General features: G+C 40.8%; 1 protein-coding gene and 1 non-coding gene across 3 annotated transcripts in view; one reads left to right on the top strand and one right to left on the bottom strand.

Annotated features, from left to right (window-relative positions):
- Window positions 1-18,764, bottom strand: part of SMIM14 (small integral membrane protein 14) — a 78,832-nt gene that overhangs the window by 51,710 nt on the left and 8,358 nt on the right. The window lies entirely within an intron of this gene.
- LOC119627755 (U7 small nuclear RNA) lies at window positions 9,055-9,117 on the top strand. The gene has a single exon (XR_005243990.1). It is a non-coding gene; the product is annotated as a U7 small nuclear RNA (small nuclear RNA).

Here is an 18,764-nt window from a genome sequence, read left to right as displayed (position 1 = left end):
GCAAGACTCCATCTCAAAAAAAAAAAAAAAAAAAAAAAATTAGCCATGCGTGGTGGTGTGCGCCTGTAATCCCAGCTACTCAGGAGGCTGACACAGGAGAATCGATGAACCCAGGAGGTGGAGGTTATAGTAAGCCAAGATTGCACCACTGCACTCCAGCCTGGGCAACAGAGCAAGACTCCATCTCAAAATAATAATAATAATTCAGCCTAGTTAATTTGAATATCCATATTCAAACAAGTATGCAAAATTTCTGTACAGCATGTTTACTGGAATACCATAACAGCAAAGAAAAAAGTAATGCAAAGTATTTATCAGTGTTGTTTCGATTAAATGATGCAATGAGCACATAAGATCCTATACAGCTGTTAGAAAAATTAAGGTAGATTTCTACGTGGTGATTTGGTGAAACAACCAACATATAGTGAGATGAAATCAAGCCATAAACAGGGCAAACCTTTCCATCTAATATCCTTCTAAATCTGCCTGCCTGAGCTGAAGGTAGAAGGGGAGGTGAGGATTGGAAGGGGAGATGGAGATGTGGCCTAAGCTGGAGAGGCCCGCTTTCTGGAAGGTAAGCAACACCATGTGTAAACTCTACTTCACAGTTTTGTCTGAGGCCACTCTGTCCACATCTTTAAAAAAAAAAAAAAAAAAAAAAAGGTGATTAGCCTTCACGTTTGATTGTATATATCCAACACAGAAAACTCTGACAGTAAATATAACCTACCCTTATATATAAAGTTCACCGGTATGCCGGGCGCGGTGGCTCATGCCTGTAATCCCAGCACTTTGGGAAGCCGAGGTGGGAGGATCACGAGGTCAGGAGATCAAGACCATCCTGGCTAACATGGTGAAACCCCGTCTCTACTAAAAATACAAAAAATATCATGCCACTGCATTCCAGCCTGGGCGACAGTGAGACCTGTCTCAAAAAAAAAAGTTCACCGGTAAATTCCTGTGTCTCAATTGTCTTTTCTTTTCTTTTTTTTTTTTTTTCTTTCTTGAGACAGAGTTTCGCTCTTGTTACCCCAGTTGGAGTGCAATGGCGCGATCTTGGCTCACTGCAACCTCCACCTCCCAGGTTCAAGCAATTCTCCTGCCTCAGCCTCCCAAGTAGCTGGGATTATAGGCATGTGCCACCACACCCGGCTAATTTTTTATTATTAGTAGATACTAGTAATACTGTGTTGGTTAAAATGAAGATATTTTACTAAGATTTTCTTATTTTTTAAAAATTTGAGACAGGGTCTCACTGTGTCACCAAGGCTGGAGTGCAGTGGCACAATCACAGCTCACTGCAGCCTCGACTTGCCAGGCTCCAGCTCTCCTTCCACTTCAGCCTCCCTAGTAGCTGGGACTGCAGGCACCTGCCAACATGCCTAACTAATTTTTGTATTTTTGGTAGAGACAGGGTTTTGCCATGTTTCCCAGGTTGGTCCTGAACTCCTGAGGTTAAGAAATCCACCTGCCTTGGCCTCCCATAGTGCCGGGATTATTGGCATGAGTCAACAAGCTGGCCTTTTACTAAGGTTTTTATAAAACAAATTCAAATACAGAAATGACGACCTCTGTAGCCTCTGAACACAGAACTTTAAGAAAGCACAAGCACACTGGCTTTCATAAAGAAAGGGAGACTTGTTTTTATCACTGTATTACCCACCAAAATTGTAAAACATGGCTATTTTAAAATCTCTTTTTAATTCATTAAATTAACAAAATCAGACTCTACCACCACCCCTAAAAAAAAACAGAGCTTCTGGAGGGCAGAAATCTTAGTCATCATCTCTGAACACCACCTATACTGCTTAGCCACAGCACTCACAGAATAAATATTTACTGAATTCTTGACAATGTTTATTTTCTCTACATCTATATGTGCCAGGAACAAGTAAATCAACTAGAATTTTAAATTATACTTCAGTCTTAATTAGCCTCCAGTAAAATGAGAAAGTATGTTTATAAATAGGACATTCCCCAATAGTGCTACACTTCTGTGGAACTTTCTTCCTGTAAACTTGAGCTGTTTTAAGTACTACTTGGTTTTCAGTTAACAGTTTCCATTTTAAAATCACTAGGGTTTTTTTTTTTTTTTTTTTTTTAAATAGGATGAACACAGTTCTCTTTTGATGAAGACCCAAAAACAAGTGTCAACACAAACCAGCAGCTAGGCACCAGAAGAAAAAAACTTAACCAGTCCCACCGCACATTTAAATCCCGTGGTCTCCAGAGACATTAAGCTGCTCTATCCTAGGCAAGACAGAACAGTGTTACTGAATCAGAACTTTAGTAAATCTGCCTCAATGAGGTCTTTGATAGAAAGTAATTTAAAACAGTGTTTCATCTTGTATGTTTCATAGACTTGGTCATCTCCCCAATATATATCCCTAATGTTAGAGAACAATGCCAATACCAAAGTCACGGGGGGCTTGATCCTTGAGGACAAGTAGCTTCAAGACTTGTTTCTCAAAAATGTGCAACAGGTTACAAAGGTCTAAGTCATGAAAACATAAATAGTTTACTAAGAAAATTCAAAATAGCCAGGCACGGTGGCTCACACTTGTAATTGCAGCATTTTGGGAGGCCAAGGAGGGTGGATCACCTGAGGTTAGGAGTTCAAGACCAGTGTGGCCAACATGGTGTGAAACCCAGTCTCTACTAAAAATACAAAAATGTGCTGGGCATGGTGGTGCAAACTCCTGTAATCCCAGCTGCTTGGGAGGCTGAAGCAGAATTGCTTGAACCTGGGAGGGTTATAGTGAGCCAAGATGGCACCATTACACTCTAGCCTGGGCAACAAGAGCAAAATTCAGTTACAAAATAAATAAATAAATAAAAGAAAATGCAATAGAATTGAGGAGCAGTAAGGGAAGCAAACATAGGCATAGATGAAATAAAAGAGACAATAAGTTGATAATTATTGAAGTTGCGTTATAGGTTCTGGGGAGTTCCTATGCTACCTTTTTTTTTTTTTGAGATGGAGTTTTACTCTTGTTGCCCAAGCTGGAGTGCAGTGGCGCGATCTTTGCTCACTGCAACCTCTACCTCCCGGGTTCAAGCGATTCTCCTGCCTCAGCCTCCAGAGTAGTTGGGATTACAGGTGTGCGCCACATGCCCGGCTAATTTTTTGTATTTTTAGTAGAGATGGAGTTTTGCCATGTTGGGTAGGCTGGTCTTGAACTCCCAACCTCAGGTGATCTGCCTGCCTCAGCCTCCCAAAGTGCTGGGATTACTGGCATAAGCCACTGCGCCTGGCCCCTATGCTACTTTTTAAAAATATTTTTATATTTCCATAATAGTCACTGAATTTGTATGTCAGCATTTTCCCATTTTTGTGATAGCAATCTGACTTCAGGTATATATTAAGCAACATGGTTTATAAGTGACTTTTTATGTAGCATTAAGGGCAAAATAAACAAACATGTCTGAAGCTCTCAAACAATTCTTAGCACAGAAAAGCAGGGAAATAACAGGAATGTTGAGAAGGCAAAAAGCAATTCCCCTTATTCTGCAGGCCCAGGTCACTTTCTCTCCTCTACAACTAACACAACCTTTCCTGGTAGAATTTGGCAGTAATAACTCAGCTGAGTCATACTGTTGCTACATGTGGTGAGGGAATTTTCCAGTGCTGTTAACCAGTTTATCATTGCTGTTAGAACCTTAAACACTCCAGCTCATGCAAGCTCATGAAAGAGACAGAGGGAGTTAAAATAGCCGATAGAGTCTCTAAAATGTTTTTTTTATTTTTTTAAATTTATTTATAGAGACAAGGTCTTGCCATGTTGCCCAGGCTGATCTTGAACTCCTGGGCTCAAGTGATCCTCCCACCTTGGCCTCCCGAAGCATTGGGATTACAGGCGTGAGGCACGACGTCCGGCCCAAAAGAAAGACATTAATATTAGGGGAAGCTGGGTGAGGAGTATACAGTAACTTTGTATTACCTTTGCAACTTTTCTGTAAGTCTAAATTTATCCCAAAATAAAAATATTTACTTAAAAAATGTCAAGTCCAACAGACCTTTAAAAAATAAATAAATGGATGGGGGGATTTTTAGGGCAATGAAAAAGTTCTGTATACTACTACAGTGGTAGATACATGTCATTATACATTTGTCAAACTCCATAGGATGTACAATACCAAGAGTGAACCCTAATGTAAACTATGACTTTAGGTAACAACGACTTTTCAATGTTTGGTTCGTTGACTATAACGAAAGTTACCACTCTGGTGTCTGATAGTAGGGAAGCTATGCATGTGTGGGGGCAGGGGATATATAAGAAGTCTATATTTTCTTTTTTTTTTTTTAATATGGAGTCTCTCTCTGTCACCCAGGCTGGAGTGCAGTAGCATGATCTCAGCTCACTGCAAGCTCCGCCTCCCGGGTTTACGCCATTCTCCTGCCTCAGCCTCCCATGTAGCTGGGACTACAGGCGCCCGCCACCTCGCCCGGCTAGTTTTTTTGTATTTTTAGTACAGACGGGGTTTCACCGTGTTAGCCAGGATGGTCTCGATCTCCTGACCTCGTGATCTGTCCGTCTCGGCCTCCCAAAGTGCTGGGATTACAGGCGTGAGCCACCGCGCCCAGCGAGAACTCTATACTTTCTGCTCAATTTTCCTGTGAACCTAAAACTGCTCTAAAAAAAAAGACATTAAAAAAAGTAAACTAAAAACCTGGATGTGGATCAATGAAACAAGACTGGCCAGGAGTTAAAGACCATTGAAACTGGATCATGGGTAACTGAAAATTGTTGAGCCCACTTTTGTGTATATTTTTTAAACCTATAATAAAAACTGTTTTTACAAAGCTTGTACCCTTAAGAATTACATTTCTATCACTCTGTCCTAAGGGACTGTCTGAATTGTGCTTTACTGAATATTCAAAAAATTATAAAGAACCCAAATGTTAGTAATTAAAGCTATGGTACATTCGAGCAATGAAACATACTATGTAGTAACATAGTACAGCTAGCAAAACTGGCCTCTTGCTAACAGCATCTCTATAGTAGATTTGGCTTATTCTGCTAGGCTATTCCATTGAAAACAAAGAAGGGACATCCCTGAAAAAGGTTAAACATTCCCAATTTTGTTGTTGTTGTTGTTGTTGTTCTGAGGCTGAGACTCGCTCTGTCACCCAGGCTGGAGTGCAGTGTCGCTATCTTGGCTCACTGCAACCTCCACCTCCCGAGTTCAAGTGATTCTCCTGCCTCAGACTCCCGAGTAGCTGGGAACACAGGTGTGTGCCACCACACCCAGCTAATTTTTATATTTTTAGTAAAGACAGAGTTTCACCATGTTGGCCAGGCTGGTCTCAAACTCCCGGCCTCTAGTGATCTGCTCCCTCAGACTCCCAAAGTGCTTGGATTACAGGAGTGAGCCACGGCGCCTGGCCACATTTTATAACTTGGGAGTTTCTGACTCTTGCTGCTCAGACTCCATTGTCATAATAGACAAAAACTGAATGCGTGACGTGGAAAGTTCTCTTTCCTTAAGTTAATCCTCCCTGGTACCCACATCAAAACATAACAGAAATGTGTAACCTGACTGTGAGCTTATCTTCTCTATACATCTTCCAATCCATTCCTTACATTTAAAAAAGAAAAAAGAAAAGCAGTATTCTAAGGACCCAGAATTACTGCAACTGGATTTTTTCCTTATTTTTCTCAAGGCTGTAGTATAAAAATATGCACCCTTATTAAACCTCTCTACTCTTTTTGCCAATCCCTGGTTTCCTCTCTCCTTCAAAAAGGTTAGTTCCCTACTCCTTTTCCAAAAGCAATAATACTAAGAGATTCATTTCCCTCCTAAGAAATGAGTCAGAATTCCAGTATGCTCAGTGTGAGATTCCTGTGATTAAGGTTTTTAAAAATATGTAGAATTACTACCTACCAAGAATTTAAACTTGGGGAAGAATTATTATATATTAAACTCATTACACCGGTTATTGTTAAGATGATCAGGTATTGATTTTTTTAATTTTCCTATGTTTCTATACATATTACTTTTTTAACCAAATTATATATTTGCAAATGTGTATTTACATATATGTACAAATTTGCATACATGTGTAAACAACAGATACTACCCAAAATAAAAATAAAATGCTGCTGTGGAAACTCCAATAACATTAGTAACTTAAGGCTAAGTGTTTATCAATGGAGAGATGTTTGTAAATAGTCCCAAACGTTTAGTATTTGAAAGAGGACCTACGTGGCCTGGAGACAGAAGTAGTAAGGAGACTTTTTGCTGCATACGATTGTGTTTTCTGAAATTATGCCATTTGAAGATTTAACTATTCAAAGAGTATTAACTTTGTAAAAGAATAATCTTGAAGTTTCTTGTTGTTCTCTCGACTATAACCATTAGCTCTAGGAATAAATAATTATATATCAATGTACTCGAACTGAATATGATAAATTGTCTTTCTATCATCACTGAAGTTGTTGGTTAGAGATAATATATCATAAAAGGGATTGTAACTCTGTGGGTAAATGTTACAAAATTAACCATATCCCATCATCAATGAAGATATTAAAAAGTATATAAACAGGCCCTATCATGGATACTTCTAAAGTCAGCCTTTGACCTAAATCTGAGGCAATCATTGTTTGCAAAAATCAGTTTTCAAAGTTTACTTTTCCCTTCCCTACTTTCTCTCTCTCTGGTGGAAGCTTTAACAGCTGAAGAGAATCTAAACAGTGAAACAGTGTATCTGAAACAGTGTATCTACCATAAACTACTAATGTTGGTATAGTACTTTGTTAAATTAAGTTTAAAATAAAAGCAAATGGAAATTCATTTTTAAATTCGTTTTAAAAACACATGTAAGACAGAAAAAAAATCAGGAAAATGACAATGCCTAGTTTTGTTTTTTATCTTTTCCCAAGGTGCATCTGCAATCAAATACATCATCTGGATGCTTACCATAGTTGAGATGACAAAGGAAAAAATGGTAGAGAAAGGAGAGAAGTAAGAGAATACTACTCCTGCCAAAGCAAGTACGCTTCTTCAGAAATAACAAGTGGAGCCAACATAGAAACCTAAAACTATCAGTGACATTAAATCCATGACCACTCAACTCTTGGCAAATACAGAAAAGGCCCCCAAAACATCAAGAGAGGAATTATCACCAGGGGCTGCTGAGGAGAACTTACACCATCAAGAAAAAGGAAAAATTCACTGAAGCCCAACTCATTTGAACACCTTGATACTGAACACTGCAACACGCATGGGAAAAACAATGATGAGCAAGATGTGATCACCTCCAGATAACCTCAGTCTAATAAAAATGGGGCTCCAGGAACTGCACTTAAAAGCCCCAGAGTATTGGGAGGCTGAGGCAGGTGGGTCACAGGGTCAGGAGTTCAAGACCAGCCTGGCCAAGATGGTGAAACCCCATCTCTACTAAAAATACAAAAATTAGTCAGGCATGGTGGCGGGTGCCTGTAATCCCAGCTACTCAGGAGACTGAGGTAGAGAACTGCTTGAACCCGGGAGGTGGAGGCTTCAGTGAGCCGAGATCATGCCACTGCACTCCAGCCTGGGCGACAAAGCGAGAGCGAGACTCCGTCTCAAAAAAAGAAAAGCCCCCAAGTAATAAAACTCACTCATTCTCATTCTCTTTTACCCACTGTCACTGATTACACTTCCCAAGCAGCAAGTATCATTGTATAATAGCTTTTATATTTTTTAGGTCTGGTAATTTACAGAAAGGACTGCACACTTTTTTCAACCTGCATGTTGGACCCTGAAGGGTTGTCAAGCCCCCCTGTTGAGAAGAAAGTGAGTGTGAATAGACTCAGTGGGAAGTAGCATTATGGAGTAGAGATTTGGGCATAAAATAGCAGCAGGGATGCATATATACCACATACCCACCTCTCCTGGCTGTCAGATCCTTTATAGTCCACAAGCCTGTCTTTGGAAAATATATGATATATTATCTCTAACCAACAAATTAAGTGATGATACAGGGTAAGACAGGGTTTAGACAATTTAGCATATTCAGTTCAAAAGAAAATTGAAATATAATTAAATATATATTTTGAGAAAAGTAAGATATAATTAAATATGTATTTTGAGAAAAGAGATAAACATTCTCAAAATATATATAAATATATATTTTAAATATATTTATATTTAATCTATAAATATTTAATACATTTATATATACTTTATATATACATATTTAATATAATGTATTTGTTTAATATATTTAATACATAAATATATATTTTAAAGAGAGAGATAGGGACTCACGCTCTGTTGCCCAGGCTGGAGTGCAATGGCAATCACAGCTCACTGCAGCCTCAAACTCATGGGGGCTCAAGTGATCCTCCCACGTCAGCCTCCTAAGGAGCTGAGACTACAGGCACAGGCCACCACACCCAGCTACTTAAAAAAATATTTTTGCTGGGCATGGTAGCTCATGCCTTTAATTCCAGCACTTCGGGAGGCTGATGTGGGAGGATTGCTTGAGCCCAGGAGTTTAAGACTGGCCTGAGAAACAGCAAGACCCCATCTCTATTAAGAAAAATATATATTTAAAAATAAAAATAAATTTTTTTGTAGAGACGGAGGTCTTGCTATGTTGCCCAGGATGGTTGACATAGCAAGGCCAGGCTGATCCTCTGGCCTCAGCCTCCCAAAGTGTTGGGATTATAGGCGTCAGCCATTGTGCCCAACCTGGAATATACTGAATATAAAAGTGCTTGTGAGCTGCTACGTACTATAGGAATGTAATGAAAATGATATTTTACTATTACTGTTTCTACAACAATCCACTTTTATGTGGGAAGTGGTGAGTGAGTCCTGATGACCCTGTGTTAAATTTTTAAGGCTAAATGTCTTCCTTGTCCTGGCAGGAATAAACAAGTTTTTAAAAAACAGTGTGCAAACACACACACGCAAACACACTTACAACCAGCAAATCAGATTTATAGAATTGTCTGAACAAATTCCCCTCAAAATATATTTATTTATATTTATATATCAAAATTGGAATCAAAATAAATGGGGAAGGGATTCCAATTTCAATAAATTCAGTGCTAGGAAAACCTACAGTGTTATAGCTCTTTCAGAATTTGTCTAGTAGACTTTCCAGTTTTTGCTGGAAAGATCCCCAGAAAAAATTCCAAAAAGAAAAAGAACACCTACTAGCAGTTAAGGAAGAAAAAAATCAGCAATTCTACCAGATAAGTAAGGTTAACATTTATTTGATGTTCAGGGAAGGACTTCCTACAGATACATACAAACTTTGCATCCATTAAAGTACAGAGAAAATGCAAAAAAGATAAATACAATGAAAAACATCAAATTTAGGACACAAGACTGTGCATTTAAAAAAAATCCCAAGTAAAATTTAAAAAGCAAAAGAATTAGGGGAAGAAAACTCCAAACATTCCATTAATATGGCTGGCAAAGACATTTTAAAAATAAAGAGCAGGCCGGGCGCGGTGGCTCAAGCCTGTAATCCCAGCACTTTGGGAGGCCGAGGCGGGTGGATCACGAGGTCAGGAGATTGAGACCATCCTGGCTAACATGGTGAAACCCCGTCTCTATTAAAAATACAAAAACCTAGCCGGGCGTGGTGGCAGGCGCCTGTAGTCCCAGCTACTCGGAGGCTGAGGCGGGAGAATGGCATGAACCCGGGAGGTGGAGCTTGCAGTGAGCCGACATCGCGCCACTACACTCCAGCCTGGGAGACACAGCGAGACTCTGTCTCAAAAAAAAAATAAAAATAAAGAGCAAATGCAAACCAATTCTTTAGTAAGATGGAGCCATTTATACACTGCATTGGAAATTACAAACGATGATAACTTTTCCGGCAATACAAATCCAGATGTTAAAAAACGTGCATGCCCTCTGAATAAGTCCAGTTCTAAGCCTATCAAGGAAAATAATCTGAAGTACAAAGATTTATATACAAAGACGGTTATCATGGCTTTAAAGTAGTGAAAAATGGGGATAATCTAAATATCCAGCTAAAAAGAAATATTTCAATTGTGATACACACTGTAAAGTATTATACAGTCAAATGTTTCTTTTTTTTTTCTTTTTTTTTTTTTTTTTTGAGAAAGGCTCTCGCTCTGTCACACAGGCTGGCATGCAGTAGAGCAATCATGGCTCACTGCATCCTTGACCTCCCAGGTTCAAGTGATCTGATCCCAAGTGGCTGGGACTATGGGGGCACATGTTATCATGCTTGGCTTTTTTTTTTTTTTTTAAGTAGAGACGGGGTCTTATCATGCTTCTCAGGCTAGTCTTGAACTCCCAGGCTCAAGCGATCTTCCTGCCTCAGCCTCCCAAAGTGCTGGGATTACAGGAATGAGCCACCACATTCAGCCTCATTTTCTTTCTTGATAATATGAAGGAATGATCACAACATAATGTTAAAAGCATATTAAAAAGGGCATAAAAATAAACATAGCAAATGCACGTTTTAATTTATTTTTATTAATTTATTTTTTGAGACAGAGTCTCCCTTTTTTGCCCAGGCTTGAGTGCAGTGGCACATCTTGGCTCACCGCAACCTCCGCCTCCTGTGTTCAAGTGATTCTCCTGCCTTGGTCTCCTAAGTAGCTGGGATTACAGGTGTGTGCCACCACATCCAGCTAATTTTTTTTTCATTTTTAGTAGAGACAGGGTTTCACCATTTTGGCCAGGCTGGTCTTGAACTCCTGACCTCAAGTGATCCGCCCGCCCCGGCCTCCCAAAGTGCTGGGATTACATGCATGAGTCATTGTTCCTGGCCTGCAAATGCACATGTTTTTAAAGGCATAGGAACACACATACAAATGAAAAGGCTGAAAGAAAACATAACACTTTAACATCTGTTATCTCTGGGTGGCAGGATTTTACTTTTCACTTTGTACAATTTTCAAATATCATATAATGGTTACATATTGACTTTCACAATCAGGAAAAAAAAATTTTGGATGCAGCAGCTAAATCCAGGGAATGTCACTCAGTTTCTTCAATAAATGGCAATAAATAAATACATCTTAAGAGATGGCAGGGGAATGGTTACAGATTAAAACAAAATTGAGAGACACCAATCCTGATTCAAACCAACCTAGTAAAAGGACATTTATGAACTATCAGGAACTCTGAACACTGTTGAAATGACATTGTTACATAAGTACAATGTCAATATGATCACATCCAAAAAGAGTCCTTATCTCTTAGGGATCTCACTAAGTATGTTCAGTTAAAGTGATACAATACCTGGGGTCTAGTTTAAAATAAACCTGCCAAGCAGGGAGAGGTATGGGTGAAACAAAACCAACATGAGTTTAACTGCTGAAGGTAAGTGATGGCTCCACAGAGATTCATTCCACCATTCTACCTTTTAGTGCTAAAAATTTCAAAGTATTAATACATAAAAGTTTTTTTAAAGATACATTTTTATAGAAAAACAATTATCTCCTCCCCTTCTCCCCCACTCCATGCAAACAGAGCTCTTCCTGAGAAGGCGGGGACAACACTGGCTAATTCAAGGCCAGAATATGAAAACTCTCTTTACTGTGATTTTAAAGAACGTGATTTATGATAAAGTTACTTTTCACACAGCCAGCCAAATCTTCACAGTGATGAAGAACAGTATCACAAGTCTTTCCATGTTAAAAATAGGCCGGGTGCAGTGGCTCACACCTGTAATCCCAGCACTTTGGGAGGCTGAGAAGGGCGGATCACCTGAGGCCAAGAGTTCAAGACCAGCCTGGCGAACACGGTGAAACTCCATCTCTACTAAAAATACAAAAAAAAAAATTAGCTGGGCATGGTGGCACACGCCTGCGGTCTCTGCTACTTGGGAGGCTGAGGCAGGAGAATCACTTGAACCCAGGAGGCAGAGGTTGCAGTGAGCGGAGATTGCGCCACTGTACTCCAGCCTGGGTGACAGAGCAAGACTCCATCTGAAAAAATGAAAAAATAAAAATAAAAACCCTCAGCAAGAAGAAAATGTAATAAATGCAATGCAATCTGATGTGCTAAAAGAGAAAAAAAAAAAGAAGAAGAAAATGTACAGTAACAATTTAGAAGGTATGCAATTATTCATAACCATTGCCTGCTCAGTAAAAAAGAAAAGAAAGGTTTAAAAAAATAGAATGTATGCAATTAGTTTTTATATAACAGAAAACAGAGATACTGGTCAATGAAATGGGAGGCCAGAGGAAGCATTCTATGCATTTTTATCTTAAAAAGCATCAATAAGTAGTTGGGATGACTTTTATCAGATTACTCAAAGTCTCAGTATAATAAGGTATTCAAACATACTCATACACAATACTTTTTACAAAATATTCAAAGCTGATTATTCTTTTAACACAAATGGCTCTCAAATATTGCCACACCTAGTTTATGTTCTAATGTAGCTTTACTACTTTCACATCTTAATAAGAGCCCTTCTGATAAAAATCAAAGCAGGAAAATTTTGTTTTTAAAATGAGGAACATAGCCCCAGCTAAGGTAGTAATTTCACCAAGATCACACATCTAGCATATGACAGATCTTATACAGGAAGTCACATTGTAAATTCCTGACCAGGACTCATTCACCATCTGCCAGATATGACCAATCATGCTAGTTATGTTTGTTTCACCCTTACAAAGACAACTTTAGGGCAGTACAGAAATTAGATAACTACCAATTAACTTCATATTAGTTCATCCGGGTGCAGTGGCTCATGCCTGTCATTCCAGCACTTTGGGAGGCCAAGGGAGGCGGATCACCTGAAGTAAGGAGTTCAAGACGAGTCTGGCCAATATGGTGAAATCCTGTCTCTACTAAAAACACAAAAATTAGCTGGGCATGGTGGCGCGCCCCTGTAATCCCAGCTACTTGGGAGGCTGAAGCAGAAGAATCGCTTGAACCCAGGAGGCAGAGGTTGTAGTGAGCTGAGATCACACCATTGCAATTGTACTCCAGCCCGGGCAACAGAGCAAGACTCCATCTCAAAAAAAAAAAAAAAAAAAAACAAACTTCCTATTAGTTCTTAGCAATAAAATACTTTTCCCTTAAACCACATTTGCATCTCTGATGGTAAGTAGGCAAGAAAAGGATGCGGACTCGGCTGGGCATGGTGGCTCACGCCTATAATCCTAGCACTTTGGAAGGCCAAGGAGGGCAAAAAAAAGACTGGTGTAGTGGCGCGTGCCTGTAATGCCACCTACTCGGGAGGCTGAGACAGGAGAATTGCTTGAACCTGAGAGGCGGAGGTTGCAGTGAGCTGAGATCACACCATTGCACTCCAGCCTGGGCAACAGGGAGAGACTCTGTCTCAAAAAAAAAAAGGATGCAGACTCAAGTTCAAATTGGTCAATCACTGTTTGCTAAAAATTATTCTAAAGCTATACTTGGGAGAAGTTAAAGACATACAAAATTTAAATGATTAAATAAACCCCTTATATGCCCTTAATATCACAATTCTCTGTGATCAAAACTCACTCAGGATTAAAATTCCCTTAAACTCATCATTACGAATTTTTGTTTTTCTTTTTTGAGACGGAGTCTTGCTCTGTTGCCCAGGCTGGAGTACAGTGGCACAATCTCGACTCACTGCAACGTCTACCTCCCGGGTTTGAGTGATTCTCTGCCTCAGTCTCTCGAGTAGTTGGCACTACAGGTGCGCGCCACCACACCCGCCTAATTTTTGTTTCTTTTAGTAGAGATGGAGTTTCACCACGTTGGCCAGGCTGGTCTCGAACTCCTGACCTCAGGTGATCAGCCTCCCAAAGTGCTGGGATGGCAGGCATGAGCCACTGCACCCAGCCCATCCCTGAAATTCTTATAAAATATTTTTACAAGAAAGCAAAAGCTTAAAGACACCCTTTTCAGAGGGCATACTATTCAAAAGGAAGAAACTAGAGCAGGCGAGAAGGGACAACAGAAGTTTATTTTCCACACAGTACAACAGGAATATATAGAATAAACTAGGTCAGCATGGCCAGAGGCCTGTGCAAGATATCACTGTATAGATCAGGTATAGATTAGTACAGGCATTCCCAAACCCCAGGCCATGGACTGGTACTTGTCTGTGGCCTGTTAGGAACCTGGCAGCACAGCAGGAGGTGAGGTGCAGGCCAGTGAGCATTACCACCTGGACTCTGCCTCCTATCAGATCAGCGGTGGCGTTAGATTTTCACTGGAGCGACTGCATGCGAAGGATCTAGGCTGCACGCTCCTTATGAGAATCTAATGTCTGATGATCTGAGGTAGAACAGATTCATCCCAAAACCATTCTCCCCCCTCCCCCCACCCTGGCCCACTGTCTGTGAAAAAACTGTCTTCTATGAAAATGGTCCCTGGTGCAAAAAAGGTTGGGGACCACTGGATGACAGTATACCAAGTCTTCATTTATTTATATTCAACAAATCACAACTTCAAAAGTGGCACTATGACAACTTTGGAGATACAGCAGTTCTCATCCACTCAATTAAAGAGGAAAGGACTGAGGCTCTGAAAGCTTCAGTAATTTGCCCAAAGTCACACAGCACAGGAGGTGGGATTCAGACGCCCTGTCTTCTCTCACTTCTCCTTTCTTGAAAAGGATGTATCTAACAAGTTCTCAGGGGACTAAGTAACCAGCAAGAGTTCAGAGGAGGATACAGAAGAAACAAAGGTAGCTTTTACCATCAAGAGCTTGCAATCAAGTTAACTGTTAATTTAAATAATAATTGCCTACCAATATATAATTAACAACTAAATAAAAGTTACAAATTACCTTTGTGATCACTACTCCAGAGAATGCTCAAAACTCAAGAAAAGGAGAACACTCTTCCCCTTAACCCTCTATTCCATCGCTACTATGCTTAACTCTTCAAGGTCAGAGAGAATTTCCTCATCTCCTTGATGTTTCCATTTCTCCGCAACACATGATTCTGTTAAAGATTCACCCCCCAGGGTGCCACCATTTTTCTAGAAATTCTCATTAAATGTGACCCTATTTTCTCAGGTGCCTTAGTCTACTAGGCTGCTTAAACAAAATAACACAGACTGGGTAGGTTACAAACAACAGAAATGTACTTCTCACAGTTCTAGAGGCTAAGAAGTCCAAGATCAAGGCACTGGTAGATTCAGAGTCTGCTGAGGACTTGCTCTCTGGTTGGTAGATGGTGCCTTCTCACTGTGTCTTACTATGGTGGAAGAGGGCAAGCAGCTCTCTGAGCCCTCTTTTATAAGGGCACTACTCCTCATCCTGAGGGCTCCACCCTCATGACTTAATCACTACCCAAAGGCCCACCTCCTCCTAATACTATCACACTGGGGGTTAGGATTTCAAATATGAATTGTGGGGAACACAAGCATTCAGACCAAAGGACTGTCTTAAACATTACCTTCTCTTTCCTTGGTGACCCTTTTTTCTTTACCTATATCTGACTCCTATTCTAGAATCACTTTAGACTACACTTGCCAAAACATCATGGGATAGCAGAAAGAACACCCTTAGACAAAGAACTTAAGGCAGTACTGAGAAATATTAATAGATAAATCACTTAGCCTCGCTGTGACTTCAGTTTATCCATAAAACAGGAGTGATCATTGAAACTATTCATTTTAAACAGTTGTGCAAAGATCAAGTGAGAATTTGTAACAGTACTTAATAAACTGAAAAAGTTTTAAAACTTGGGGTCAGTTGAAAACCAAAGTATCTTTAACCCTTAGCCAAAGTTCTCTGTATAGTGCTCTGGAGTGTGTGTGTTTCGCTGGGGCCAAAGCTATCACTCATCTGCATAAAAGGGAAAGAGAAGAAAGAGGTCTTCTATTCTTAATTTTGGTCTCTCACCTACTAATTTCCTGTCCTTTCCTGGCTCAGTTTACTCTTATACAATCCTAAGAATTCTCTTTGCCTGGTCAAGGTCTAGGGGTAAAACTGATCATAAATAGTCAAACAAAGGAAAGCTTTTCAATTAAATCATATTTGTTTGTATTCCATATTATAACCATAAGTTTCATAATTTGAAAACGTTTTCTAAAATTTCCACCCACGAGGGCACATGTCATCAGGACCTCCTGTGTCATGGAGAGAAAAATTTTAAATCCTAAAAAAAAAGCCAGGCGTGGGGGCTCACACCTGTAATCCCAGCAGTTTGGGGGGCCGAGGCGGGTGGATCACAAGGTCAGGAGTTCAAGAGACCAGCATGCCAATGTGGTAAAATGCTGTCTCAACTAAAAATATAAAAATTAGCCGGGTGTGGTGGTGCGCGCCTGTACTCCCAGCTACTCAGGAGGCTGAGGCAGGAGAACTGCTTGAACCCGGGAGGCAAAGGATGAAGTGAGCCAACACCACGCCATTGCACTCCAGCCTGGGCAACAGAGTGAGACTCCATCACAAAAAAAAAAAATATATATATATATATACCCAGGAATATTTACTAGTCATATTCTAAATTTTAACATTGTAAACTCAGGAAAATATGGGCGAGTGCCATGGCTCACACCTGTAATCCCAGCACTTTAGGAGGCTGAGACAGGCAGATCACAAGGTCAGGAAATCAAGACCAGCCTGGCCAACATGGTGAAACCCCGTCTCTACTAAAAATACAAAAAAAAAATTAGCGGGGCATAGTGGCGCACGCCGGTAGTCCCAGCAATTCGGGTGGCTGAGGCAGGAGAATCGCTTGAACCCGGGAGGCGGAGGTTGAAGAGAGCCGAGATTGCACTACTGCACTCCAGCCTGGGTGACAGGGCGAGACTCCATCTCAAAAAACAAACAAACAAATACTCAGGAAAATGTTTTTCTTTCTTTTTTTGAGCAGGAGTCTCCCTCTGTCGCCCAGGCTGGAGTGCAGCAGCACATTCTCAGCTCACTGCAACCTCCACCTCCTGGGTCCAAGTGATTCTCCCAAGTATCTGGGATTACAGGTGCCTATCATCACACCCAGCTAGTTTTTGTATGTTTAGTAGAGACAGAGTTTTGCCATGTTGGGCAGGCTGGTCTTGAATTCCTTACCTCAGATGATCCACCTGCCTCGACCTCTCAAAGTGCTGGGATTACAGGCGTGAGCCACTGTGCCCAGCTAGGAAAATGTTTTTCATAAATCAGAAACAGAAAAATTTAACAGCAAATATAAAAATTCCAGGCCAGGCCTGTAATCCAAGCACTTTAGGAGGCCAAGCTGGGTGGATCACCTGAAGTCAGGAGTTCAAGACCAGCCTGGGCAACATGGCGGAAACCTATCTCTACTAAAAATAGAAAAATTAGCTGGGCGTGGTGGTGCACATCTGTAATCCCAGTTACTTGGGAGGCTGAGGCAGAAGAATTGCTTGAACCCGGTAAGCAGAGGTCGCAGCAAGCCAAGATCGCGCCACTGCACTCCAGCCTGGGTGACAGAGCAAGACTCTGTCTCTTTAAAAAAAAAAAAAAAAAAAAAAAAAATCCATACTATGTTGATCCTACATAATAGTGGATACAAGTTACTTATAAATGATTTTTTTGTTTTTTTGTCTTTTTTTCGAGACAGGGTCTCTATTGCCCAGGCTGTAGTGCAGTGGCGTAATCATGGCTCATTGCATCCTTGACCACCTAAGCTAAAGCCATCTTCCCACCTCAGCCCCCCAAGTAGCTAGGACTACAGGCGTGTGCCACCACAATGGCCCCACTTATAAATGTTAAGAAAGCAGTAGGTTTTTGTTTTGAGATAGGGTCTCTGTTGCCTAGGCTGGAGTGCAGTGGTGTGATCACAGCTCCCTGCAGTCGCAACCTCCCCAGCTCAGGCAATCCTCCCACCTCAGGCTCTGGAGTAGCTGAGACCACAGGTGTGTGCCATCACACTCACCCAATTTTTTTACTTTTTTGTAGAGACGGGGTCTCGATGTGTTGCCCAGATAGGTCTTGAACTCCTGGGCTCAAGTGATCTCCCCACCTCAGCCTCCCAAATTGCTGGGATATAGGCACGAGCCACCATGCCTGGCCGGAATGCAGTTTTTAACAGCTGTATTACAAAATACTAGTGTGTTCTAAACTTGAGAGGTATATTACAAGCAATGGTACTAGTTTGTTAATGATGCATGTTATCTAAATAAATTACAACAGAATCAAGACTTTTCCTTAATATTTCATTCACATGTTTGTCTATATGATTTCTCTGAGCAGAAAGAAGCAGAGTGCTGAGGGCAGTGGCTCACACTTGTAAAACCAATACTCTGAGGGGCTGAGGCAGAATGGCTTGAGCCTAGGAGTTTGAGACTAGCCTACCAAGGTGGTGAGACCGTCTCTATGAAAAACTTTAAAAATTAGCCAGGCATGCTGGCATGTGCCTTCTTATATAGTAGTCCCAGTTACTCGGAAGGCTGAGAAGGATCACTTGAGCCTAGGAGTTCAAGACTACCGTGAGCTATGATCACACCACTGCACTCCAGCCTGTGTGACAGAGACCCCATTTCTAACTAAAATAAAAATGAAAGAAGCAGAGTATGGCTACTGCTCTCCAAACTATGTAACTCACAGCCTCTTTCTTCCATATCATAGCTGAGATGACACGTGCACAAAGACGTGCATAAACATCATTAGTCATATTGGGAAAAATGCTTAGAACTACCATGATAAAGAAAGCAATTTTGGGCCAGGCATGGTGGCTCACGCCTGTAATCCCAACACTTTGGGAGGCCAAGGCAGGCGAATCACCTGAGGCCAGGAGTTCAAGACCAGCCTGGCCAAAATGGTGAAACACTCTCTCTACTAAAAATACAAAAATTAGCTGGGCATAGTGGCGAATGCCTGTAGTCCCAGCTACTTGGGAGGCTGAGGCAGGAGAATCACTTAAACCCAG

The sequence above is a fragment of the Chlorocebus sabaeus genome, chromosome 27 (genome assembly GCF_047675955.1).
Source record: "Chlorocebus sabaeus isolate Y175 chromosome 27, mChlSab1.0.hap1, whole genome shotgun sequence".
NCBI lineage: Eukaryota > Metazoa > Chordata > Mammalia > Primates > Cercopithecidae > Chlorocebus > Chlorocebus sabaeus.
This window is presented reverse-complemented; position numbering and strand designations above follow the sequence as displayed.